Genomic DNA, 27,063 nt, shown 5'->3' with positions numbered 1-27,063 from the left:
ACTGAACTCCCCAGGGGAGCCTTTATGCAGCCCCACATGCAACTGGACCCTCCGGGTTCACTCTTTCACAGCAACCCTAAATATATCCCTCGGCGCAATGGGAGAAGACTGAAAAAGCGGGCCTCAGAAAACGCATTGCGATTCCCCTTGGACCATGCAAAAGTGCCCCCAAAGGAAGGCTTTGGGTACAACTGGACTCCCCAGGGGAGCCTTAACGCAGCCCCACATGCAACTGGACCCTCCGTATTCGCTCTTTCACAGCAACCCTAAATATAGCCCTGGCCCGCCTGGCAGTCGACTGAAAGCTCGGGCCACAGAAAAAGAGTTTCAAGCCCCTTTCGCCCATCCAAAAGTGCCCCCAAAGGAAGGCTTTGGGTACAACTGAACTCCCCAGGGGAGCCTTCATGCAGCCCCACATGCAACTGGACCCTCCGTGTTCGCTCTTTACAGCAACCCTAAATATAACCCTAGCCAGCATGGCAGAAGACTGAAAACTCGGGCCACAGAAAAAGAGTTTCAAGCCCCTTTCGCCCATCCAGAAGTGCCCCCAAAGGAAGGCTTTGGGTACAAGTGAACTCCCCAGGGGAGCCTTTATGCAGCCCCACATGCAACTGGACCCTCCGGGTTCACTCTTTCACAGCAACCCTAAATATAGCCCTGGCCCGCCTGGCAGTCGACTGAAAACTCGGGCCACAGAAAATGCGTTTCAAGCCTAATTCGCCCGTCCAGAAGTGCCCCCAAAGGAAGGCTTTGGGTACAAGAGAACTCCCCAGGGGAGCCTTTATGCAGCCCCACATGCAGCTGGACCCTCCTTGTTCGCTGTTTACGAGCAACCCTAAATATACTCGTAGCCACCATGGCAGAAGACTGAAAACTCGGGCTCGAGAAAATGCGTTTCACGCCCCATTCACCCATACAGAAGTGCCCCCAAACGAAGGCTTTGGGTACAACTGAACTCCCCAGGGGAGCCTTTATGCAGCCCCACATGCAACTGGATCCTCCTTGTTCGCTGTTTACGAGCAACCCTAAATATACCCCTAGCCATCATGGCAGAAGACTGAAAACTCGGGCTCCAGAAAATGCGTTTCAAGCCCCATTCACCCATCCAGAAGTGCCCCCAAAGGAAGGCTTTGGGTACAACTGAACTCCCCAGGGGAGCCTTTATGCAGCCCCACATGCAACTGGACCCTCCGGGTTCACTCTTTCACAGAAACCCTAAATATCACCCTCGTCGCAACGGGAGAGGACTGAAAAAGCTGGCCTAAGAAAACGCATTGCGATTCCCCTTGGACCATCGCAAAGTGCCCCCAGAGGAAGGCTTTGGGTAGAAATGAACTCCCCAAGGGAGCCTTTACGCAGCCCCACATGCAACTGGACCCTCCGGGTTTTCTCTTTCACCGCAAGCCTAAATATAGCCCTAGCACGCCTGGCAGTCTACTGAAAGCTCGGGCCACACAAAAAGAGTTTCAAGCCCCTTTCGCCCGTCCAAAGTGCCCCCAAAGGAAGGCTTTGGGTACATCTGAACTCCCCAGGGGAGCCTTTATGCAGCCCCACATGCAACTGGACCCTCCGTGTTCGCTCTTTACAGCAACCCTAAATATAACCCTAGCCAGCATGGCAGAAGACTGAAAACTCGGGCCACAGAAAAAGAGTTTCAATCCCCTTTCGCCCATCCAAAAGTGCCCCCAAAGGAAGGCTTTGGGTACAAGTGAACTCCCCAGGGGAGCCTTTATGCAGCCCCACATGCAACTGGACCCTCCGGGTTCACTCTTTCACAGCAACCCTAAATATAGCCCTAGCCCGCCTGGCAGTCGACTGAAAACTCGGGCCCCAGAAAATGCGTTAAAAGCCTAATTCGCCCATCCAAAAGTGCCCCCAAAGGAAGGCTTTGGGTACAACTGAACTCCCCAGGGGAGCCTTCATGCAGCCCCACATGCAACTGGACCCTCCGTGTTCGCTCTTTACAGCAACCCTAAATATAACCCTAGCCAGCATGGCAGAAGACTGAAAACTCGGGCCACAGAAAAAGAGTTTCAAGCCCCTTTCGCCCATCCAAAAGTGCCCCCAAAGGAAGGCTTTGGGTACAAGTGAACTCCCCAGGGGAGCCTTTATGCAGCCCCACATGCAACTGGACCCTCCGGGTTCACTCTTTCACAGCAACCCTAAATATAGCCCTGGCCCGCCTGGCAGTCGACTGAAAACTCGGGCCACAGAAAATGCGTTTCAAGCCTAATTCGCCCGTCCAGAAGTGCCCCCAAAGGAAGGCTTTGGGTACAAGAGAACTCCCCAGGGGAGCCTTTATGCAGCCCCACATGCAGCTGGACCCTCCTTGTTCGCTGTTTACGAGCAACCCTAAATATACCCGTAGCCACCATGGCAGAAGACTGAAAACTCGGGCTCGAGAAAATGCGATTCACGCCCCATTCACCCATACAGAAGTGCCCCCAAACGAAGGCTTTGGGTACAACTGAACTCCCCAGGGGAGCCTTTATGCAGCCCCACATGCAACTGGATCCTCCTTGTTCGCTGTTTACGAGCAACCCTAAATATACCCCGAGCCACCATGGCAGAAAACTGAAAACTCGGGCTCCAGAAAATGCGTTTCAAGCCCCATTCACCCATCCAGAAGTGCCCCCAAAGGAAGGCTTTGGGTACAACTGAACTCCCCAGGGGAGCCTTTATGCAGCCCCACATGCAACTGCACCCTCCGGGTTCACTCTTTTACTGCAAGCCTAAATATAGCCCTCGGCGCAACGGGAGAGTACTGAAAAAGCGGGCCTAAGAAAACGCATTGCGATTCCCCTTGGACCATCGCAAAGTGCCCCCAGAGGAAGGCTTTCGGTAGAACTGAACTCCCCAAGGTAGCCTTTACGCAGCCCCACATGCAACTGGACCCTCCGGGTTCACTCTTTCACCGCAAGCCTAAATATATCCCTAGCACGCCTGGCAGTCTACTGAAAGCTCGGGCCACAGAAAAAGAGTTTCAAGCCCCTTTCACCCGTCCAAAAGTGCCCCCAAAGGAAGGCTTTGGGTACATCTGAACTCCCCAGGGGAGCCTTTATGCAGCCCCACATGCAACTGGACCCTCCGGGTTCACTCTTTCACAGGAACCCTAAATAAAGCCCTGGCCCGCCTGGCAGTCGACTGAAAACTCGGGCCCCAGAAAATGCGTTAAAAGCCTAATTCGCCCATCCAAAAGTGCCCCAAAGGAAGGCTTTGGGTACAATTGAACTCCCCAGGGGAGCCTTTATGCAGCCCCACATGCAACTGGACCCTCCGGGTTCACTCTTTCACAGCAACCCTAAATATAGCCCTGGCCCGCCTGGCAGACGACTGAAAAATCGGGCCCCAGAAAACGTGCCACAAGCCCCATTCGACCATCCAGAAGTGCCCCCAAAGGAAGGCTTTCGGTACAACTGAACTCCCCAGGGGAGCCTTAATGCAGCCCCAAATGCAACTGGACCCTCCTTGTTCCCTGTTTACGAGCAACCCTAAATATACCCCTAGCCACCATGGCAGAAAACTGAAAACTCGGGCTCCAGAAAATGCGTTTCAAGCCCCATTCACCCATCCAGAAGTGCCCCCAAACGAAGGCTTTGGGTACAACTGAACTCCCCAGGGGAGCCTTTATGCAGCCCCACATGCAACTGGACCCTCCGGGTTCACTCTTTCACAGCAACCCTAAATATATCCCTCGGCGCAATGGGAGAAGACTGAAAAAGCGGGCCTCAGAAAACGCATTGCGATTCCCCTTGGACCATGCAAAAGTGCCCCCAAAGGAAGGCTTTGGGTACAACTGGACTCCCCAGGGGAGCCTTAACGCAGCCCCACATGCAACTGGACCCTCCGTATTCGCTCTTTCACAGCAACCCTAAATATAGCCCTGGCCCGCCTGGCAGTCGACTGAAAGCTCGGGCCACAGAAAAAGAGTTTCAAGCCCCTTTCGCCCATCCAAAAGTGCCCCCAAAGGAAGGCTTTGGGTACAACTGAACTCCCCAGGGGAGCCTTCATGCAGCCCCACATGCAACTGGACCCTCCGTGTTCGCTCTTTACAGCAACCCTAAATATAACCCTAGCCAGCATGGCAGAAGACTGAAAACTCGGGCCACAGAAAAAGAGTTTCAAGCCCCTTTCGCCCATCCAGAAGTGCCCCCAAAGGAAGGCTTTGGGTACAAGTGAACTCCCCAGGGGAGCCTTTATGCAGCCCCACATGCAACTGGACCCTCCGGGTTCACTCTTTCACAGCAACCCTAAATATAGCCCTGGCCCGCCTGGCAGTCGACTGAAAACTCGGGCCACAGAAAATGCGTTTCAAGCCTAATTCGCCCGTCCAGAAGTGCCCCCAAAGGAAGGCTTTGGGTACAAGAGAACTCCCCAGGGGAGCCTTTATGCAGCCCCACATGCAGCTGGACCCTCCTTGTTCGCTGTTTACGAGCAACCCTAAATATACTCGTAGCCACCATGGCAGAAGACTGAAAACTCGGGCTCGAGAAAATGCGTTTCACGCCCCATTCACCCATACAGAAGTGCCCCCAAACGAAGGCTTTGGGTACAACTGAACTCCCCAGGGGAGCCTTTATGCAGCCCCACATGCAACTGGATCCTCCTTGTTCGCTGTTTACGAGCAACCCTAAATATACCCCTAGCCACCATGGCAGAAGACTGAAAACTCGGGCTCCAGAAAATGCGTTTCAAGCCCCATTCACCCATCCAGAAGTGCCCCCAAACAAAGGCTTTGGGTACAACTGAACTCCCCAGGGGAGCCTTTATGCAGCCCCACATGCAACTGGACCCTCCGGGTTCACTCTTTTACTGCAACCCTAAATATATCCCTCGGCGCAATGGGAGAAGACTGAAAAAGCGGGCCTCAGAAAACGCATTGCGATTCCCCTTGGACCATGCAAAAGTGCCCCCAAAGGAAGGCTTTGGGTACAACTGGACTCCCCAGGGGAGCCTTAACGCAGCCCCACATGCAACTGGACCCTCCGTATTCGCTCTTTCACAGCAACCCTAAATATAGCCCTGGCCCGCCTGGCAGTCGACTGAAAACTCGGGCCACAGAAAATGCATTAAAAGCCTAATTCGCCCATCCAAAAGTGCCCGCAGAGGAAGGCTTTGGGTACAACTGAACTCCCCAGGGGAGCCTTCATGCAGCCCCACATGCAACTGGACCCTCCGTGTTCGCTCTTTACAGCAACCCTAAATATAACCCTAGCCAGCATGGCAGAAGACTGAAAACTCGGGCCACAGAAAAAGAGTTTCAAGCCCCTTTCGCCCATCCAAAAGTGCCCCCAAAGGAAGGCTTTGGGTACAACTGAACTCCCCAGGGGAGCCTTTATGCAGCCCCACATGCAACTGGACCCTCCGGGTTCACTCTTTCACAGCAACCCTAAATATAGCCCTGGCCCGCCTGGCAGTCGACTGAAAACTCGGGACACAGAAAATGCGTTTCAAGCCTAATTCGCCCATCCAAAAGTGCCCGCAGAGGAAGGCTTTGGGTACAACTGAACTCCCCAGGGGAGCCTTTACGCAGCCCCACATGCAACTGGACCCTCCGTGTTCGCTCTTTACAGCAACCCTAAATATAACACTAGCCAGCATGGCAGAAGACTGAAAACTCGGGCTCCAGAAAATGCGTTTCAAGCCCCATTCACCCATCCAGAAGTGCCCCCAAACGAAGGCTTTGGGTACAACTGAACTCCCCAGGGGAGCCTTTATGCAGCCCCACATGCAACTGGACCCTCCGGGTTCACTCTTTCACAGCAACCCTAAATATATAGCTCGGCGCAATGGGAGAAGACTGAAAAAGCGGGCCTAAGAAAACGCATTGCGATTCCCCTTGGACCATGCAAAAGTTCCCCCAAAGGAAGGCTTTGGGTACAACTGGACTCCCCAGGGGAGCCTTAACGCAGCCCCACATACAACTGGACCCTCCGTATTCGCTCTTTCACAGCAACCCTAAATATAGCCCTGGCCCGCCTGGCAGTCGACTGAAAACTCGGGCCACAGAAAATGCATTAAAAGCCTAATTCGCCCATCCAAAAGTGCCCGCAGAGGAAGGCTTTGGGTACAACTGAACTCCCCAGGGGAGCCTTTATGCAGCCCCACATGCAACTGGACCCTCCGGGTTCACTCTTTCACCACAACCCTAAATATAGCCCTGGCCCGCCTGGCAGTCGACTGAAAACTCGAGCCCCAGAAAATGTGTTTAAAGCCTAATTCGCCCATCCAAAAGTGCCCCCAAACGAAGACTTTGGGTACAATTGAACTCCCCAGGGGAGCCTTAACGCAGCCCCACATGCAACTGGACCCTCCGTGTTCGCTCTTTACAGCAACCCTAAATATAGCCCAGCCAGCATGGCAGAAGACTGAAAACTCGGGCCCCAGAAAACGCGCTACAAGCCCCATTAGCCCATCCAAAAGTGCCCCCAAAGGAAGGCTTTGGGTACAAGTGAACTCCCCAGGGGAGCCTTTATGCAGCCCCACATGTAACTGGACCCTCTGGGTTCACTCTTTCACCGCAAGCCTAAATATAGCCCTAGCCAGCATGGCAGAAGACTGAAAACTCGGGCCACAGAAAAAGCGTTTCAAGCCCATTTCGCCCATCCAGAAGTGCCCCCAGAGGAAGTCTTTGGGTACAACTGAACTCCCCAAGGGAGCCTTCATGCAGCCCCACATGCAACTGGACCCTCCGTGTTCGCTCTTTACAGCAACCCTAAATATAACCCTAGCCAGCATGGCAGAAGACTGAAAACTCGGGCCAAAGAAAAAGAGATTCAAGCCCCTTTCGCCCATCCAAAAGTGCCCCCAAAGGAAGGCTTTGGGTACAAGTGAACTCCCCAGGGGAGCCTTTATGCAGCCCCACATGCAACTGGACCCTCCGGGTTCACTCTTTCACAGCAACCCTAAATATATCCCTCGGCGCAATGGGAGAAGACTGAAAAAGCGGGCCTCAGAAAACGCATTGCGATTCCCCTTGGACCATCCAAAAGTGCCCCCAAAGGAAGGCTTTGGGTACAACTGGACTCCCCAGGGGAGCCTTAACACAGCCCCACATGCAACTGGACCCTCAATTCGCTCTTTCACAGCAACCCTAAATATAGCCCTAGCCCGCCTGGCAGTCGATTGAAAACTCGGGCCACAGAAAATGCATTAAAAGCCTAATTCGCCCATCCAAAAGTGCCCGCAGAGGAAGGCTTTGGGTACAACTGAACTCCCCAGGGGAGCCTTTATGCAGCCCCACATGCAACTGGACCCTCCTTGTTCACTGTTTACGAGCAACCCTAAATATACCCCTAGCCAGCATGGCAGAAGACTGAAAAGTCGGGCTCCAGAAAATGCATTTCAAGCCCCATTCACCCATCCAGAAGTGCCCCCAAAGGAAGCCTTTGTGTACAACTGAACTCCCCAGGGGAGCCTTTATGCAGCCCCACATGCAACTGGACCCTCCGTATTCGCTCTTTCACAGCAACCCTAAATATAGCCCTGGCCCGCCTGGCAGTCGACTGAAAACTCGGGTCCCAGAAAATGCATTAAAAGCCTAATTCGCCCATCCAAAAGTGCCCCCAGAGGAAGGCTTTGGGTACAAGTGAACTCCCCAGGGGAGCCTTTATGCAGCCCCACATGCAACTGGACCCTCCTTGTTCACTGTTTACGAGCAACCCTAAATATACCCCTAGTCACCATGGCAGAAGACTGAAAACTCGGGCTCCAGAAAATGCGTTTCAAGCCCCATTCACCCACCCAGAAGTGCCCCCAAAGGAAGGCTTTGGGTACAAGTGAACTCCCCAGGGGAGCCTTTATGCAGCCCCACATGCAACTGGACCATCCGGGTTCACTCTTTCACCGCAAGCCTAAATATAGCCCTCGGCGCAATGGGAGAAGTCTGAAAAAGCGGACCTCAGAAAACGCATTGCAATTCCCCTTGGACCATCCAAAAGTGCCCCCAAAGGAAGGCTTTGGGTACATCTGAACTCCCCAGGGGAGCCTTTACGCAGCCCCACATGTAACTGGACACTCCGTGTTCGCTCTTTACAGCAACCCTAAATATAGCCCTAGCCAGCATGGCAGAAGACTGAAAACTCGGGCCACAGAAAAAGCGTTTCAAGCCCCTTTCGCCCATCCAAAAGTGCCCCCAAAGGAAGGCTTTGGGTACAAGTGAACTCCCCAGGGGAGCCTTTATGCAGCTCCACATGCAACTGGACCCTCCGGGTTCACTCTTTCTCCGCAAGCCTAAATATAACACTAGCACGCCTGGCAGGCGACTGAAAGTTTGAGCCACAGAAAATGGGTTACGAGCCCAATTCGCCCATCCAAAATGCCCCCAGAGGAAGGCTTTGGGTACAACTGAACTCCCCAGGGGAGCCTTTATGCAGCCCCACATGCAACTGGACCCTCCGTATTCGCTCTTTCACAGCAACCCTAAATATAACCCTAGCCAGCATGGCAGAAGACTGAAAACTCGGGCCACAGAAAAACCGTATCAAGCCCCTTTCGCCCATCAAGAAGTGCCCCCAAAGGAAGGCTTTGGGTATAACTGGAATCCCCAGGGGAGCCTTAACGCAGCCCCACATGCAACTGGACCCTCCGTATTCCCTCTTTCACAGCAACCCTAAATATAGCCCTGGCCCGCCTGGCAGTCGACTGAAAACTCGGGCCCCAGAAAATGCATTTAAAGCCTAATTCGCCCATCCAAAAGTGCCCCCAGAGGAAGGCTTTGGGTACAACTGAACTCCCCAGGGGAGCCTTTATGCAGCCCCACATGCAACTGGACCCTCCTCGTTCACTGTTTACGAGCAACCCTAAATATACCCCTAGCCACCATGGCAGAAGACTGAAAACTCGGGCTCCAGAAAATGCGTTTCAAGCCCCATTCACCCATCCAGAAGTGCCCCCAAAGGAAGGCTTTGGGTACAAGTGAACTCCCCAGGGGAGCCTTTATGCAGCCCCACATGCAACTGGACGCTCCGGGTTCACTCTTTCACCGCAAGCCTAAATATAGCCCTATCACTCCTGGCAGTCAACTGAAAGCTCGGGCAACAGAAAATGTGTTACGAGCCACATTCGCCCTTCCAAAAGTGCCCCCAAAGGAAGGCTTTGGGTACAACTGAACTCCCCAGGGGAGCCTTTATGCAGCCCCACATGCAACTGGACCCTCCGTGTTCGCTCTTTATAGCAACCCTAAATATAACCCTAACCAGCATGGCAGAAGACTGAAAACTCGGGCCACAGAAAAGCGTATCAAGCCCCTTTCGCCCATGCAAAAGTGCCCCCAAAGGAAGGCTTTGGGTACAACTGAACTCCACAGGGGAGCCTTTATGCAGCCCCACATGCAACTGGACCCTCCGGGTTCACTCTTTCACCGCAAGCCTAAATATAGCCCTCGGCGCAATGGGAGAAGACTGAAAAAGCGGGCCCCAGAAAACGTGCTACAAGCCCCATTCGCCCATCCAAAAGTGCCCCCAGAGGAAGGCTTTGGGTACAGCTTAACTCCCCAGGGGAGCCTTTATGCAGGCCCATATGCAACTGGACCCCCCGTGTTCGCTGTTTACAATCAACCCTAAATATACCCCTAGCCACCATGGCAGAAGACTGAAAATTCGGGCTCCAGAAAATGCGTTTCAAGCCCCATTCACCCATCCAGAAGTGCCCCCAAAGGAAGGCTTTAGGTACAACTGAACTCCCCAGGGGAGCCTTTATGAAGCCCCACATGCAACTGGACCCTCCGTATTCGCTCTTTACAGCAACCCTAAATATAACCCTAGCCAGCATGGCAGAAGACTGAAAACTCGGGCCACAGAAAAAGCATTTCAAGCCCCTTTCGCCCATCCAGAAGTGCCCCCAAAGGAAGGCTTTGGGTACAACTGAACTCCCCAGGGGAGCCTTAACGCAGCCCCACATGCAACTGGTCCCTCCGTATTCGCTCTTTCACAGCAACCCTAAATATAACCCTGGCACGCCTTGCGGTCGACTGAAAACTCGGGCCCCCGAAAATGCGTTAAAATCCTAATTCGCCCATACAAAAGTGCCCCCAGAGGAAGGCTTTGGGTACAACTGAACTCCCCAGGGGAGCCATTACGCAGCCCCACATGCAACTGGACCCTCCGTGTTCGCTCTTTACAGCAACCCTAAATATAACACTAGCCAGCATGGCAGAAGACTGAAAACTCGGGCTTTAGAAAAAGCGTTTCAAGCCCCTTTCGCCCATCCAGAAGTGCCCCCAAAGGAAGGCTTTGGGTACAACTGAACTCCCCAGGGGAGCTTTTATGCAGCCCCACATGCAACTGGACCCTACTTATTCGCTCTTTTACAGCAACACTAAATATAACCCTGGCCCGCATGGCAGACGAGTGAAAAATCGGGCCCCAGAAAACGTGCTACAAGCCCCATTCGACCATGCAAAAGTGCCCCTAAACGAAGGCTTTGGGTACAAGTGAACTCCCCAGGGGAGCCTTTATGCAGGCCCATACGCAAGTGGACCCCCCGTGTTCGCTGTTTCCAAGCAACCCTAAATATAACACTAGCCAGCATGGCAGAAAACTGAAAACTCGGGCCACAGAAAAAGCGTTTCAAGCCCCATTCGCCCATCCAGAAGTGCCCCCAAAGGAAGGCTTTGGGTCCAACTGAACTCCCCAGGGGAGCCTTTATGCAGCCCCACATGCAACTGGACCCTCCGTACTCGCTCTTTCACAGCAACCCTAAATATAGCCCTGGCCCGCCTGGCAGTCGACGGAAAACTTGGGCCCTAGAAAATGCGTTAAAAGCCTAATTCGCCCATCCAAAAGTGCCCCCAGAGGAAGGCTTTGGGTACAACTGAACTCCCCAGGGGATCCTTAAGGCAGCCCCACATGCAACTGGACCCTCCGGGTTCACTCTTTCACCGCAAGCCTAAATATAGCCCTCGGCGCAATGGGAGAAGACTGAAAAAGCGGGCCTCAGAAAACGCATTGCGATTCCCCTTGGACCATCCAAATGTGCTCCCAAAGGAAGTCTTTGGGTACAACTGGACTCCCAAGGGGAGCCTTAACGCAGCCCCACATGCAACTGGACCCTCCGTATTCGCTCTTTCACAGCAACCCTAAATATAACCCTGGCCCGCCTGGCAGTCGACTGAAAACTCGGGCCACAGAAAATGCATTAAATGCCTAATTCGCCCATCCAAATGTGCCCCCAGAGGAAGGCTTTGGGTACAACTGAACTCCCCAGGGGAGCCTTTACGCAGCCCCACATGCAACTGGACCCTCCTTGTTCACTGTTTACGAGCAACCCTAAATATACCTCTAGCCACCATGGCAGAAGACTGAAAACTCGGGCTCCAGAAAATGCGTTTCAAGCCGCATTCACCCACCCAGAAGTGCCCCCAAAGGAAGGCTTTGGGTACAACTGAACTCCCCAGGGGAGCCTTTATGCAGCCCCACATGCAACTGGACCCTCCGTGTTCGCTCTTTCACAGCAACCCTAAATATAACCCTAGCCAGCATGGCAGAAGACTGAAAACTCGGGCCACATAAAAAGCGTTTCAAGCCCCTTTTTCCCATCCAGAAGTGCCCCCAAAGGAAGGCTTTGGGGACAAGTGAACTCCCCAGGGGAGCCTTTATGCAGCCCCACATGCAACTGGACCCTCCGTATTCGCTCTTTCACAACAACCCTAAATATAAACCTGGCCCGCATGGCAGACGACTGAAAAATAGGGCCCCAGAAAACGTGCTACAAGCCCCATTCACCCATCCAAAAGTGCCCCAAAGGAAGGCTTTGGGTACAGCTGAACTCCCCAGGGGAGCCTTTATGCAGGCCCATATGCAACTAGACCCCCCGTGTTCGCTTTTTACAAGCAACCCTAAATATACCCCTAGCCACCATGGCAGAAGACTGAAAATTCGGGCTCCAGAAAATGCGTTTCAAGCCCTATTCACCAATCCAGAAGTGCCCCCAAAGGAAGGCTTTGGGTACAACTGAACTCCCCAGGGGAGCCTTTATGAAGCCCCACATGCAACTGGACCCTCCGGGTTCACTCTTTCACAGCAACCCTAAATATAACCCTGGCCCGCCTGGCAGTCGACTGAAAACTCGGGCACAAGAAATTGCGTTAAAAGCCCCTTTCGCCCATCCAGAAGTGCCCCCAGAGGAAGGCTTGGGTACAACTGAACTCCCCAGGGGAGCCTTAACGCAGCCCCACATGCAACTGGACCCTCCGTATTCGCTCTTTCACAGCAACCCTAAATATAGCCCTCGCCCGCATGGCAGTCGACTGAAAACTCGGGCCCCAGAAAATGCGTTAAAAGCCTAATTCGCCCATCCAAAAGTGCCCCCAGAGGAAGGCTTTGGGTACAACTGAACTCCCCAGGGGAGCCTTTACGCAGCCCCACATGCAACTGGACCCTCCTTGTTCACTGTTTACGAGCAACCCTAAATATACCCCTAGCCACCATGGCAGAAAACTGAAAACTCAGGCTCCAGAAAATGCGTTTCAAGTCCCATTCACCCATCCAGAAGTGCCCCCAAAGGAAGGCTTTGGGTACAAGTGAACTCCCCAGGGGAGCCTTTATGCAGCCCCACATGCAACTGGACCCTCCGGGTTCACTCTTTCACCGCAAGCCTAAATGGACCCCTAGAACGCCTGGCAGTCGACTGAAAGCTCGGGCCACAGAAAATGTGTTACGCGCCCCATTCGCCCATCCAAAAGTGCCCCCAAAGGAAGGCTTTGGGTACAGCTGAACTCCCCAGGGGAGCCTTAACTCAGCCCCAAATGCAACTGGACCCTCCTTGTTCACTGTTTACGAGCAACCCTAAATATACCCCTAGCCACCATACCAGAAGACTGAAAACTCGGGCCACAGAAAAAGCGTTTCAAGCCCCATTCACACATCCAGAAGTGCCCCCAAAGGAAGGCTTTGGGTACAACTGAACTCCCCAGGGGAGCCTTAACGCAGCCCCACATGCAACTGGACCCTCCGTATTCGCTCTTTCACTGCAACCCTAAATATAGCCCTGGCCCGCATGGCAGTCGAGTGAAAAGTTGGGCCCCAGAAAATGCATTAAAAGCCTAATTCGCCCATCCAAAAGTGCCCCCAAAGGAAGGCTATGGGTACATCTGAACTCCCCAGGGGAGCCTTTACGCAGCCCCACATGCAACTGGACCCTCCGTGTTCGCTCTTTCACAGCAACCCTAAATATAACCCTAGCCAGCATGGCAGAAGACTGAAAACTCGGGCCACATAAAAAGCGTTTCAAGCCCCTTTTTCCCATCCAGAAGTGCCCCCAAAGGAAGGCTTTGGGGACAAGTGAACTCCCCAGGGGAGCCTTTATGCAGCCCCACATGCAACTGGACCCTCCGTATTCGCTCTTTCACAACAACCCTAAATATAAACCTGGCCCGCATGGCAGACGACTGAAAAATAGGGCCCCAGAAAACGTGCTACAAGCCCCATTCGCCCATCCAAAAGTGCCCCAAAGGAAGGCTTTGGGTACAGCTGAACTCCCCAGGGGAGCCTTTATGCAGGCCCATATGCAACTAGACCCCCCGTGTTCGCTTTTTACAAGCAACCCTAAATATACCCCTAGCCACCATGGCAGAAGACTGAAAATTCGGGCTCCAGAAAATGCATTTCAAGCCCCATTCACCAATCCAGAAGTGCCCCCAAAGGAAGGCTTTGGGTACAACTGAACTCCCCAGGGGAGCCTTTATGAAGCCCCACATGCAACTGGACCCTCCGGGTTCACTCTTTCACAGCAACCCTAAATATAACCCTGGCCCGCCTGGCAGTCGACTGAAAACTCGGGCACAAGAAATTGCGTTAAAAGCCCCTTTCGCCCATCCAGAAGTGCCCCCAGAGGAAGGCTTGGGTACAACTGAACTCCCCAGGGGAGCCTTAACGCAGCCCCACATGCAACTGGACCCTCCGTATTCGCTCTTTCACAGCAACCCTAAATATAGCCCTCGCCCGCATGGCAGTCGACTGAAAACTCGGGCCCCAGAAAATGCGTTAAAAGCCTAATTCGCCCATCCAAAAGTGCCCCCAGAGGAAGGCTTTGGGTACAACTGAACTCCCCAGGGGAGCCTTTACGCAGCCCCACATGCAACTGGACCCTCCTTGTTCACTGTTTACGAGCAACCCTAAATATACCCCTAGCCACCATGGCAGAAAACTGAAAACTCAGGCTCCAGAAAATGCGTTTCAAGTCCCATTCACCCATCCAGAAGTGCCCCCAAAGGAAGGCTTTGGGTACAAGTGAACTCCCCAGGGGAGCCTTTATGCAGCCCCACATGCAACTGGACCCTCCGGGTTCACTCTTTCACCGCAAGCCTAAATGGAGCCCTAGAACGCCTGGCAGTCGACTGAAAGCTCGGGCCACAGAAAATGTGTTACGCGCCCCATTCGCCCATCCAAAAGTGCCCCCAAAGGAAGGCTTTGGGTACAGCTGAACTCCCCAGGGGAGCCTTAACTCAGCCCCAAATGCAACTGGACCCTCCTTGTTCACTGTTTACGAGCAACCCTAAATATACCCCTAGCCACCATACCAGAAGACTGAAAACTCGGGCCACAGAAAAAGCGTTTCAAGCCCCATTCACACATCCAGAAGTGCCCCCAAAGGAAGGCTTTGGGTACAACTGAACTCCCCAGGGGAGCCTTAACGCAGACCCACATGCAACTGGTCCCTCCGTATTCGCTCTTTCACAGCAACCCTAAATATAACCCTGGCCCGCCTTGCGGTCGACTGAAAACTCGGGCCCCAGAAAATGCGTTAAAATCCTAATTCGCCCATACAAAAGTGCCCCCAGAGGAAGGCTTTGGGTACAACTGAACTCCCCAGGGGAGCCTTTACGCAGCCCCACATGCAACTGGACCCTCCGTGTTCGCTCTTTACAGCAACCCTAAATATAACACTAGCCAGCATGGCAGAAGACTGAAAACTCGGTCCACAGAAAAAGCGTTTCAAGCCCCTTTCGCCCATCCAGAAGTGCCCCCAAAGGAAGGCTTTGGGTACAACTGAACTCCCCAGAGGAACTTTTATGCAGCCCCACATGCAACTGGACCCTACTTATTCGCTCTTTTACAGCAACACTAAATAATACACTGGCCCGCATGGCAGACGACTGAAAAATCGGGCCCCAGAAAACGTGCTACAAGCCCCATTCGACCATCCAAAGGTGCCCCTAAACGAAGGCTTTGGGTACAACTGAACTCCCCAGGGGAGCCTTTATGCAGGCCCATACGCAAGTGGACCCCACGTGTTCGCTGTTTCCAAGCAACCCTAAATATAACAATAGCCAGCATGGCAGAAAACTGAAAACTCGGGCCACAGAAAAAGCGTTTCAAGCCCCATTCACCCATCCAGAAGTGCCCCCAAAGGAAGGCTTTGGGTCCAACTGAACTCCCCAGGGGAGCCTTTATGCAGCCCCACATGCAACTGGACCCTCCGTATTCGCTCTTTCACAGCAACCCTAAATATAGCCCTGGCCCGCCTGGCAGTCGACGGAAAACTTGGGCCCCAGAAAATGCGTTAAAAGCCTAATTCGCCCATCCAAAAGTGCCCCCAGAGGAAGGCTTTGGGTACAACTGAACTCCCCAGGGGATCCTTAAGGCAGCCCCACATGCAACTGGACCCTCCGGGTTCACTCTTTCACCGCAAGCCTAAATATAGCCCTCGGCGCAATGGGAGAAGACTGAAAAAGCGGGCCTCAGAAAACGCATTGCGATTCCCCTTGGGCCATCCAAATGTGCTCCCAAAGGAAGTCTTTGGATACAACTGGACTCCCCAGGGGAGCCTTAACGCAGCCCCACATGCAACTGGACCCTCCGTATTCGCTCTTTCACAGCAACCCTAAATATAACCCTGGCCCGCCTGGCAGTCGACTGAAAACTCGGGCCACAGAAAATGCAATAAATGCCTAATTCGCCCATCCAAATGTGCCCCCAGAGGAAGGCTTTGGGTACAACTGAACTCCCCAGGGGAGCCTTTACGCAGCCCCACATGTAACTGGACCCTCCTTGTTCACTATTTACGAGCAACCCTAAATATACCCCTAGCCACCATGGCAGAAGACTGAAAACTCGGCCTCCAGAAAATGCGTTTCAAGCCCCATTCACCCATCCAGAAGTGCCCCCAAAGGAAGGCTTTGGGTACAACTGAACTCCACAGGGGAGCCTTTATGCAGCCCCACATGCAACTGGACCCTCAGGGTTCACTCTTTCACAGCAAGCCTAAATATAGCCCTCGGCGCAATGGGAGAAGACTGAAAAAGCGGGCCCCAGAAAACGCATTAAAAGCCTAATTCGCCCATCGAAAAGTGCCCCCAGAGGAAGGCTTTGGGTAGAAGTGAACTCCCCAGGGGAGCCTTTATGCAGCCCCACATGCAACTGGACCCTCCGGGTTCACTCTTTCACCGCAAGCCTAAATAAAGCCCTAGCACGCCTGGCAGTCGACTGAAAGCTCGGGCCACAGAAAATGTGTTACGAGCCCCATTCGACCATCCAAAAGTGCCCCCAAAGGAAGGCTATGGGTACATCTGAACTCCCCAGGGGAGCCTTTACGCAGCCCCACATGCAACTGGACCCTCCGTGTTCGCTCTTTCACAGCAACCCTAAATATAACCCTGGCCAGCACGGCAGAAGACTGAAAACTCGGGCCACATAAAAGCGTTTCAAGCCCCTTTCGCCCATCCAGAAGTGCCCCCAAAGGAAGGCTTTGGGTACAAGTGAACTCCCCAGGGGAGCCTTTATGCAGCCCCACATGCAACTGGACCCTCCGTATTCGCTCTTTCACAACAACCCTAAATATAACCCTGGCCCGCATGGCAGACGACTGAAAAATAGGGCCCCAGAAAACGTGCTTCAAGCCCCATTCGCCCATCCAAAAGTGCCCCAAAGGAAGGCTTTGGGTACAACTGAACTCCCCAGGGGAGCCTTTATGCAGGCTCATATGCAACTGGACCCCCCGTGTTCGCTTTTTACAAGCAACCCTAAATATACCCCTAGCCACCATGGCAGAAGACTGAAAATTCGGGCTCCAGAAAATGCGTTTCAAGCCCCATTCACCAATCCAGAAGTGCCCCCAAAGGAAGGCTTTGGGTACAAGTGAACTCCCCAGGGGAGCCTTTATGAAGCCCCACATGCAACTGGACCCTACGGGTTCACTCTTTCACAGCAACCCTAAATATAACCCTGGCCCGCCTGGCAGTCGACTGAAAACTCGGGCACAAGAAATTGCGTTAAAAGCCCCTTTCGCCCATCCAGAAGTGCCCCCAGAGGAAGGCTTGGGTACAACTGAACTCCCCAGGGGAGCCTTAACGCAGCCCCACATGCAACTGGACCCTCCGTATTCGCTCTTTCACAGCAACCCTAAATATAGCCCTCGCCCGCATGGCAGTCGACTGAAAACTCGGGCCCCAGAAAATGCGTTAAAAGCCTAATTCGCCCATCCAAAAGTGCCCCCAGAGGAAGGCTTTGGGTACAACTGAACTCCCCAGGGGAGCCTTTACGCAGCCCCACATGCAACTGGACCCTCCTTGTTCACTGTTTACGAGCAACCCTAAATATACCCCTAGCCACCATGGCAGAAGACTGAAAACTCGGGCTCCAGAAAATGCGTTTCAAGCCCCATTCACCCATCCAGAAGTGCCCCCAAAGGAAGGCTTTGGGTACAAGTGAACTCCCCAGGGGAGCCTTTATGCAGCCCCACATGCAACTGGACCCTCCGGGTTCACTCTTTCACCGCAAGCCTAAATGGAGCACCAGAACGCCTGGCAGTCGACTGAAAGCTCGGGCCACAGAAAATGTGTTACGCGCCCCATTCCCTATCCAAAAGTGCCAGCAAAGGAAGGCTTTGGGTACAGCTGAACTCCCCAGGGGAGCCTTAACTCAGCCCCAAATGCAACTGGACCCTCCTTGTTCACTGTTTACGAGCAACCCTAAATATACCCCTAGCCACCATAGCAGACGACTGAAAAATAGGGCCCCAGAAAACGTGCTACAAGCCCCATTCGCCCATCCAAAAGTGCCCCAAAGGAAGGCTTTGGGTACAGCTGAACTCCCCAGGGGAGCCTTTATGCAGGCCCATATGCAACTGGACCCCCCGTGTTCGCTTTTTACAAGCAACCCTAAATATACCCCTAGCCACCATGGCAGAAGACTGAAAATTCGGGCTCCAGAAAATGCGTTTCAAGCCCCATTCACCAATCCAGAAGTGCCCCAAAGGAAGGCTTTGGGTACAACTGAACTCCCCAGGGGAGCCTTTATGCAGCCCCACATGCAACTGGACCCTCCGTATTCGCTCTTTCACAGCAACCCTAAATATAACCCTGGCCCGCATGGCAGACGACTGAAAAATCGGGCCCCAGAAAACGTGCTACAAGCCCCATTCGACCATCCAAAAGTGCCCCCAAAGGAAGGCTTTGGGTACAGCTGAACTCCCCAGGGGAGCCTTTATGCAGGCCCACATGCAACTGGACCCCCCGTGTTCGCTGTTTAATATCAACCCTAAATATACCCCTAGCCACCATGGCAGAAGACTGAAAATTCGGGCTCCAGAAAATGCGTTTCAAGCCCCATTCACCCATCCAGAAGTGCCCCCAAAGGAAGGCTTTGGGTACAACTGAACTCCCCAGGGGAGCCTTTACGCAGCCCCACATGCAACTGGACCCTCCGTGTTCGCTCTTTACAGCAACCGTAAATATAACACTAGCCAGCATGGCAGAAGACCTAAAACTCGGGCCACAGAAAAAGCGTTTCAAGCCCCTTTCGCCCATCCAGAAGTGCCCCCAAAGGAAGGCTTTGGGTAAAACTGAACTCCCCACGGGAGCTTTTATGCAGCCCCACATGCAACTGGACCCTACTTATTCGCTCTTTTACAGCAACCCTAAATATAACACTGGCCCACATGGCAGACGACTGAAAAATCGGGCCCCAGAAAACGTGCTACAAGCCCCATTCGACCATCCGAAAGTGCCCCTAAACGAAGGCTTTGGGTACAACTGAACTCCCCAGGGGAGCCTTTATGCAGGCCCATACGCAACTGGACCCCCCGTGTTCGCTCTTTCACAGCAACCCTAAATATAGCCCTGGCCCGCCTGGCAGTCGACTGAAAACTCGGGCCACAGAAAAAGCGTATCAAGCCCCTTTCGCCCATCCAGAAGTGCCCCCAAAGGAAGGCTTTGGGTACAACTGAACTCCCCAGGGGAGCCTTAAGGCAGCCCCACATGCAACTGGACCATCCGTGTTCGCTCTTTCACAGCAACCCTAAATATAGCCCTGGCCCGCCTGGCAGTCGACTGAAAACTCGGGCCCCAGAAAATGCGTTAAAAGCCTAATTCGCCCATCCAAAAGTGCCCCCAGAGGAAGGCTTTGGGTACAACTGAACTCCCCAGGGGAGCCTTAACGCAGCCCCACATGCAACTGGACCCTCCTTGTTCACTGTTTACGAGCAACCCTAAATATACCCCTAGCCACCATGGCAGAATACTGAAAATTCGGGCTCCAGAAAATGCGTTTCAAGCCCCATTCACCCACCCAGAAGTGCCCCCAAAGGAAGGCTTTGGGTACAAGTGAACTCCCCAGGGGAGCCTTTATGCAGCCCCACATGCAACTGGACCCTCAGGGTTCACTCTTTCACAGCAAGCCTAAATATAGCCCTCGGCGCAATGGGAGAAGACTGAAAAAGCGGGCCCCAGAAAACTCATTGCAATTAACCTTGGACCATCCAAAAGTGCCCCCAAAGGAATGCTTTGGGTACAACTGAACTCCCCAGGGGAGCCTTAACGCAGCCCCACATGCAACTGGACCCTCCGTATTCGCTCTTTCACTGCAACCCTAAATATAGCCCTGGCCCGCATGGCAGTCGAGTGAAAAGTTGGGCGCCAGAAAATGCATTAAAAGCCTAATTCGCCCATTCAAAAGTGCCCCCAGAGGAAGGCTTTGGGTACAAGTGAACTCCCCAGGGGAGCCTTTATGCAGCCCCACATGCAACTGGACCCTCCGGGTTCACTCTTTCACCGCAAGCCTAAATATAGCACTAGCATGCCTGGCAGTCGACTGAAAGCTCGGGCCACAGAAAATGTGTTACGTGCCCCATTCGCCCATCCAAAAGTGCCCCAAAGGAAGGCTATGGGTACATCTGAACTCCCCAGGGGAGCCTTTATGCAGCCCCACATGCAACTGGACCCTCCGTGTTCGCTCTTTACAGCAACCCTAAATATAACCCTAGCCAGCATGGCAGAAGACTGAAAACTCGGGCCACAGAAAAAGCGTTTCAAGCCCCTTTCGCCCATCCAGAAGTGCCCCCAAAGGAAGGCTTTGGGTACAAGTGAACTCCCCAGGGGAGCCTTTATGCAGCCCCACATGCAACTGCACCCTCCGTATTCGCTCTTTCACAGCAAACCTAAATATAACCCTGGCCCGCATGGCAGACGACTGAAAAATAGGGCCCCAGAAAACGTGCTACAAGCCCCATTTGACCATCCAAAAGTGCCCCCAAATGAAGGCTTTGGATACAGCTGAACTCCCCAGGGGAGCCTTTATGCAGGCCCATATGCAACTGGACACCCCGTGTTCGCTTTTTACAAGCAACCCTAAATATACCCCTAGCCACCATGGCAGAAGACTGAAAATTCGGGCTCCAGAAAATGCGTTTCAAGCCCCATTTACCCATCCAGAAGTGCCCCCAAAGGAAGGCTTTGGGTACAAGTGAACTCCCCAGGGGAGCCTTTACGCAGCCCCACATGCAACTGGACCCTCCTTGTTCACTGTTTACGAGCAACCCTAAATATAACACTAGCCACGATGGCAGAAGACTGAAAACTCGGGCTCCAGAAAATGCATTTCAAGCCCCATTCACCCATCCAGAACTGCCCCCAAAGGAAGGCTATGGGTACATCTGAACTCCCCAGGGGAGCCTTTATGCAGCCCCACATGCAACTGGACCCTCCGTGTTCGCTCTTTACAGCAACCCTAAATATAACCCTAGCCAGCATGGCAGAAGACTGAAAACTCGGGCCACATAAAAAGCGTTTCAAGCCCCTTTCGCCCATCCAGAAGTGCCCCCAAAGGAAGGCTTTGGGTACAAGTGAACTCCCCAGGGGAGCCTTTATGCAGCCCCACATGCAACTGCACCCTCCGTATTCGCTCTTTCACAGCAAACCTAAATATAACCCTGGCCCGCATGGCAGACGACTGAAAAATAGGGCCCCAGAAAACGTGCTACAAGCCCCATTCGCCCATCCAAAAGTGCCCCCAAATGAAGGCTTTGGATACAGCTGAACTCCCCAGGGGAGCCTTTATGCAGGCCCATATGCAACTGGACACCCCGTGTTCGCTTTTTACAAGCAACCCTAAATATACCCCTAGCCACCATGGCAGAAGACTGAAAATTCGGGCTCCAGAAAATGCGTTTCAAGCCCCATTTACCCATCCAGAAGTGCCCCCAAAGGAAGGCTTTGGGTACAAGTGAACTCCCCAGGGGAGCCTTTACGCAGCCCCACATGCAACTGGACCCTCCTTGTTCACTGTTTACGAGCAACCCTAAATATAACACTAGCCACGATGGCAGAAGACTGAAAACTCGGGCTCCAGAAAATGCATTTCAAGCCCCATTCACCCATCCAGAACTGCCCCCAAAGGAAGGCTTTGGGTACAACTGAACTCCCCAGGGGAGCCTTTATGCAGCCCAACATGCAACTGGACCCTCCGGGTTCACTCTTTCACCGCAACCCTAAATATAGCCCTAGCACGCCTGGCAGTCGACTGAAAGCTCGGGACACAGAAAATGTGTTACGAGCCCCATTCGCCCATCCAAAAGTGCCCCCAGAGGAAGGCTTTGGGTACAACTGAACTACCCAGGGGAGCCTTAACGCAGCCCCACATGCAACTGGACCCTTCTTGTTCACTGTTTACGAGCAAACCTAAATATACCCCTAGCCACCATGGCAGTCGACTGAAAACTCGGGCCCCAGAAAATGCGTTAAAAGCCTAATTCGCCCATCCAAAAGTGCCCCCAGAGGAAGGCTTTGGGTACAAGTGAACTCCCCAGGGGAGCCTTTACGGAGCCCCACATGCAACTGGACACTACGGGTTCACTCTTTCACAGCAACCCTTAATACAGCCCTGGCCCTCCTGGCAATCGACTGAAAACTCGGGCCCCAGAAAATGCGTTAAAAGCCTAATTCGCCCAACCAAAATTGCCCCCAAACGAAGGCTTTGGGTAAAACTGAACTCCCCAGGGGAGCCTTTACGGAGCCCCACATGCAACTGGACCCTCCGTGTTCGCTCTTTACAGCAACCCTAAATATAACCCTAGCCAGCATTGCAGAAGACTGAAAACTCGGGCCACAGAAAAAGCGTTTCAAGCCCCTTTCGCCCATCCAGAAGTGCCCCCAAAGGAAGGCTTTGGGGACAAGTGAACTCCCCAGGGGAGCCTTTATGCAGCCCCACATGCAACTGGACCCTCCGTATTCGCTCTTTCACAGCAACCCTAAATATAACCCAGGCCCGCATGGCAGACGACTGAAAAATCGGGCCCCAAAAAACGTGCTACAAGCCCCATTCGACCATCCAAAAGTGCCCCCAAAGGTGGGCTTTGGGTACAACTGAACTCCCCAGGGGAGCCTTTATGCAGGCCCATACGCAACTGGACCCCCCGTGTTCGCTGTTTACAAGCAACCCTAAATATAACACTAGCCAGCATGGCAGAAAACTGAAAACTCGTGCCACAGAATAACTGTTAAAATCCTAATTCGCCCATCCAAAAGTGCCCCCAGAGGAAGGCTTTGGGTACAACTGGACTCCCCAGGGGAGCCTTTATGCAGCCCCACATGCAACTGGACCCTCCGGGTTCACTCTTTCACAGCAACCCTAAATATAGCCCTGGCCCGCCTGGCAATCGACTAAATACTTGGGCCCCAGAAAATGCATTAAAAGCCTAATTCGCCCATCCAAATGTGGCCCCAGAGGAAGGCTTTGGGTACAACTGAACTCCCCAGGGGAGCCTTTATGCAGCCCCACATGCAACTGGACCCTCCTTGTTCACTGTTTACGAGCAAACCTAAATATAGCCCTAGCATGCCTGGCAGTCGACTGAAAACTCGGGCCCCAGAAAAAGCGTTAAAAGCCTAATTCGCCCATCAAAAAGTGCCCCCAAAGGAAGGCTTTGGGTACAAGTGAACTCCCCAGGGGAGCCTTTACGCAGCCCCACATGCAACTGGACCCTCCTTGTTCACTGTTTACGAGCAACACTAAATATATCCCTAGCCAGCATGGCAGAAGACTGAAAACTCGGGCTCCAGAAAATGCGTTTCAAGCCCCATTCACCCATCCAAAAGTGCCCCCAAAGGAAGGCTTTGGGTTCAACTGAACTCCCCAGGGGAGCCTTTATGCAGCCCCACATGCAACTGGACCCTCCGGGTTCACTCTTTCACCGCAAGCCTAAATATAGCCCTCGGCGCAATGGGAGAAGACTGAAAACGCGGGCTTCAGAATACGCATTACGATTCCCCTTAGACCATCCAAAAGTGCCCCCAGAGGAAGGCTTTGGGTACATCTGAACTCCCCAGGGGAGCCTTTACGCAGCCCCAGCAGCAACTGGACCCTCCGTGTTCGCTCTCTACAGCAACCCTAAATATAACCCTAGCCAGCATGGCAGAAGACTGAAAACTCGGGCCACAGAAAAAGCGTTTCAAGCCCCTTTCGCCCATCCAGAAGTGCCCCCAAAGGAAGGCTTTGGGTACAAGTGAACTCCCCAGGGGAGCCTTTATGCAGCCCCACATGCAACTGGACCCTCCGGGTTCACTCTTTCACAACAACCCTAAATATAGCCCTGGCCAGCCTGGCAGTCGACTGAAAACTCGGGCCCCAGAAAATGCATTAAAAGCCTAATTCGCCCATCCAAAAGTGCCCCCAGAGGAAGGCTTTGGGTACAACTGAACTCCCCAGGGGAGCCTTAACGCAGCCCCACATGCAACTGGACCCTCCTTGTTCACTGTTTACGAGCAACCCTAAATATACCCCTAGCCAACATGGCAGAAGACTGAAAACTTGGGCTCCAGAAAATGCGTTTCAAGCCCCATTCACCCATCCAGAAGTGCTCCCAAAGGAAGGCTTTGGGTACAACTGAACTCCCCAGGGGAGCCTTTATGTAGCCCCACATGCAACTGGACCCTCCGGGTTCACTCTTTCACCGCAAGCCTAAATATAGCCCTAGCACGCCTGGCAGTCGACTGAAAGCTCGGGCCACAGAAAATGTGTTACGAGCCCCATTCGCCCATCCAAAAGTGCCCCCAAAGGAAGGCTTTGGGTACATCTGAACTCCCCAGGGGAGCCTTTACGCAGCCCCACATGCAACTGGACCCTCCGTGTTCGCTCTTTACAGCAACCCTAAATATAACCCTAGCCAGCATGGCAGAAGACTGAAAACTCGGGCCACAGAAAAAGCGTTTCAAGCCCCTTTCGCCCATCCAGAAGGGCCCCAAACGAAGGCTTTGGGTACAAGTGAACTCCCCAGGGGAGCCTTTATGCAGGCCCATACACAACTGGACCCCCCGTGTTCGCTGTTTACAAGCAACCCTAAATATAACACTAGCCAGCATGGCAGAAAACTGAAAACTCGGGCCACAGAATAACTGTTAAAAGCCTAATTCGCCCATCCAAAAGTGCCCCCAGAGGAAGGCTTTGGGTACAACTGGACTCCCCAGGGGAGCCTTAACGCAGCCCCACATGCAACAGGACCCTCCGGGTTCACTCTTTCACAGCAACCCTAAATATAGCCCTGGCCCGCCTGGCAATCGACTAAAAACTTGGGCCCCAGAAAATGCATTAAAAGCCTAATTCGCCCATCCAAATGTGGCCCCAGAGGAAGGCTTTGGGTACAACTGAACTCCCCAGGGGAGCCTTTATGTAGCCCCACATGCAACTGGACCCTCCTTGTTCACTGTTTACGAGCAACCCTAAATATAGCCCTGGCCCGCCTGGCAGTCGACTGAAAACTCGTGCCCCAGAAAAAGCGTTAAAAGCCTAATTCGCCCATCAAAAAGTGCCCCCAAAGGAAGGCTTTGGGTACAAGTGAACTCCCCAGGGGAGCCTTTACGCAGCCCCACATGCAACTGGACCCTCCTTGTTCACTGTTTACGAGCAACACTAAATATATCCCTAGCCAGCATGGCAGAAGACTGAAAACTCGGGCTCCAGAAAATGCGTTTCAAGCCCCATTCACCCATACAAAAGTGCCCCCAAAGGAAGGCTTTGGGTTCAACTGAACTCCCCAGGGGAGCCTTTATGCAGCCCCACATGCAACTGGACCCTCCGGGTTCACTCTTTCACCGCAAGCCTAAATATAGCCCTCGGCGCAATGGGAGAAGACTGAAAAAGCGGGCTTCAGAATACGCATTACGATTCCCCTTGTACCATCCAAAAGTGCCCCCAGAGGAAGGCTTTGGGTACATCTGAACTCCCCAGGGGAGCCTTTACGCAGCCCCAGCAGCAACTGGACCCTCCGTGTTCGCTCTTTACAGCAACCCTAAATATAACCCTAGCCAGCATGGCAGAAGACTGAAAACTCGGGCCACAGAAAAAGCGTTTCAAGCCCCTTTCGCCCATCCAGAAGTGCCCCCAAAGGAAGACTTTGGGTACAACTGAACTCCCCAGGGGAGCCTTTATGCAGCCCCACATGCAACTGGACCCTCCTTGTTCACTGTTTACGAGCAATCCTAAATATAACCCTAGCCAGCATGGCAGAAGACTGAAAACTCGGGCTCCAGAAAATGCGTTTCAAGCCCCATTCACCCATCCAGAAGTGCCCCCAAAGGAAGGCTTTGGGTACAACTGAACTCCCCAGGGGAGACTTTATGCAGCCCCACATGCAACTGGACCCTCCGGGTTCACTCTTTCACAGCAACCCTAAATATAGCCCTGGCCCACCTGGCAATCGACTGAAAACTCGGGTTCCAGAAAATGCGTTAAAAGCCTAATTCGCCCATCCAAAAGTACCCGCAGAGGAAGGCTTTGGGTAAAAGTGAACTCCCCAGGGGAGCCTTAACGCAGCCCCACTTGCAACTGGACCCTCCGTATTCGCTCTTTCACAGCAACCCTAAATATATCCCTGGCCAGCCTTGCAGTCGACTGAAAACTCGGGCCCAAGAAAATGCGTTAAAAGCCTAATTCGCCCATCCAAAAGTGCCCCCAGAGGAAGGCTTTGGGTACAACTGAACTGTCCAGGGGAGCCTTTACGCAGCCCCACATGCAACTGGACCCTTCTTGTTCACTGTTTACGAGCAACCCTAAATATACCCCTAGCCACCATGGCATAAGACTGAAAACTCGGGCTCCAGAAAATGCGTTTCAAGCCCCATTCACCCATCCAGAAGTACACCCAGAGGAAGGCTTTGGGTAAAAGTCAACTCCCCAGGGGAGCCTTAACGCAGCCCCACATGCAACTGGACCCTCCGTATTCGCTCTTTCACAGCAACCCTAAATATAGCCCTGGCCCGCATGGCAGTCGATTGAAAGCTCGGGCCCCAGAAAAACTGTTAAATGCCTAATTCGCCCATCCAAATGTGCCCCCAGAGGAAGGCTTTGGGTACAACTGAACTCAACAGGGGAGCCTTTATGCAGCCCCACATGCAACTGGACCCTCCTTGTTCACTGTTTACGAGCAACCCTAAATATACCCCTAGCCACCATGGCAGAAGACTGAAAACTCGGGCTCCAGAAAATGCGTTTCAAGCCCCATTCACCCATCCAGAAGTGCCCCCAAAGGAAGGCTTTGTGTACAAGTGAACTCCCCAGGGGAGCCTTTATGCAGCCCCACATGCAACTGGACCCTCCGGGTTCACTCTTTCACAACAACCCTAATTATAGCCCTGGCCAGCCTGGCAGTCGACTGAAAACTCGGGCCCGAGAAAATGCGTTAAAAGCCTAATTCGCCCATCCAAAAGTGCCCCCAGAGAAAGGCTTTGGGTACAACTGAACTCCCCAGGGGAGCCTTAACGCAGCCCCACATGCAACTGGACCCTCCTTGTTCACTGTTTACGAGCAACCCTAAATATACCCCTAGCCACCATGGCAGAAGACTGAAAACTTGGGC

The sequence above is a fragment of the Anas platyrhynchos genome, chromosome 8 (assembly GCF_047663525.1).
Source record: "Anas platyrhynchos isolate ZD024472 breed Pekin duck chromosome 8, IASCAAS_PekinDuck_T2T, whole genome shotgun sequence".
Taxonomy (NCBI): domain Eukaryota; kingdom Metazoa; phylum Chordata; class Aves; order Anseriformes; family Anatidae; genus Anas; species Anas platyrhynchos.
This window is presented reverse-complemented; position numbering follows the sequence as displayed.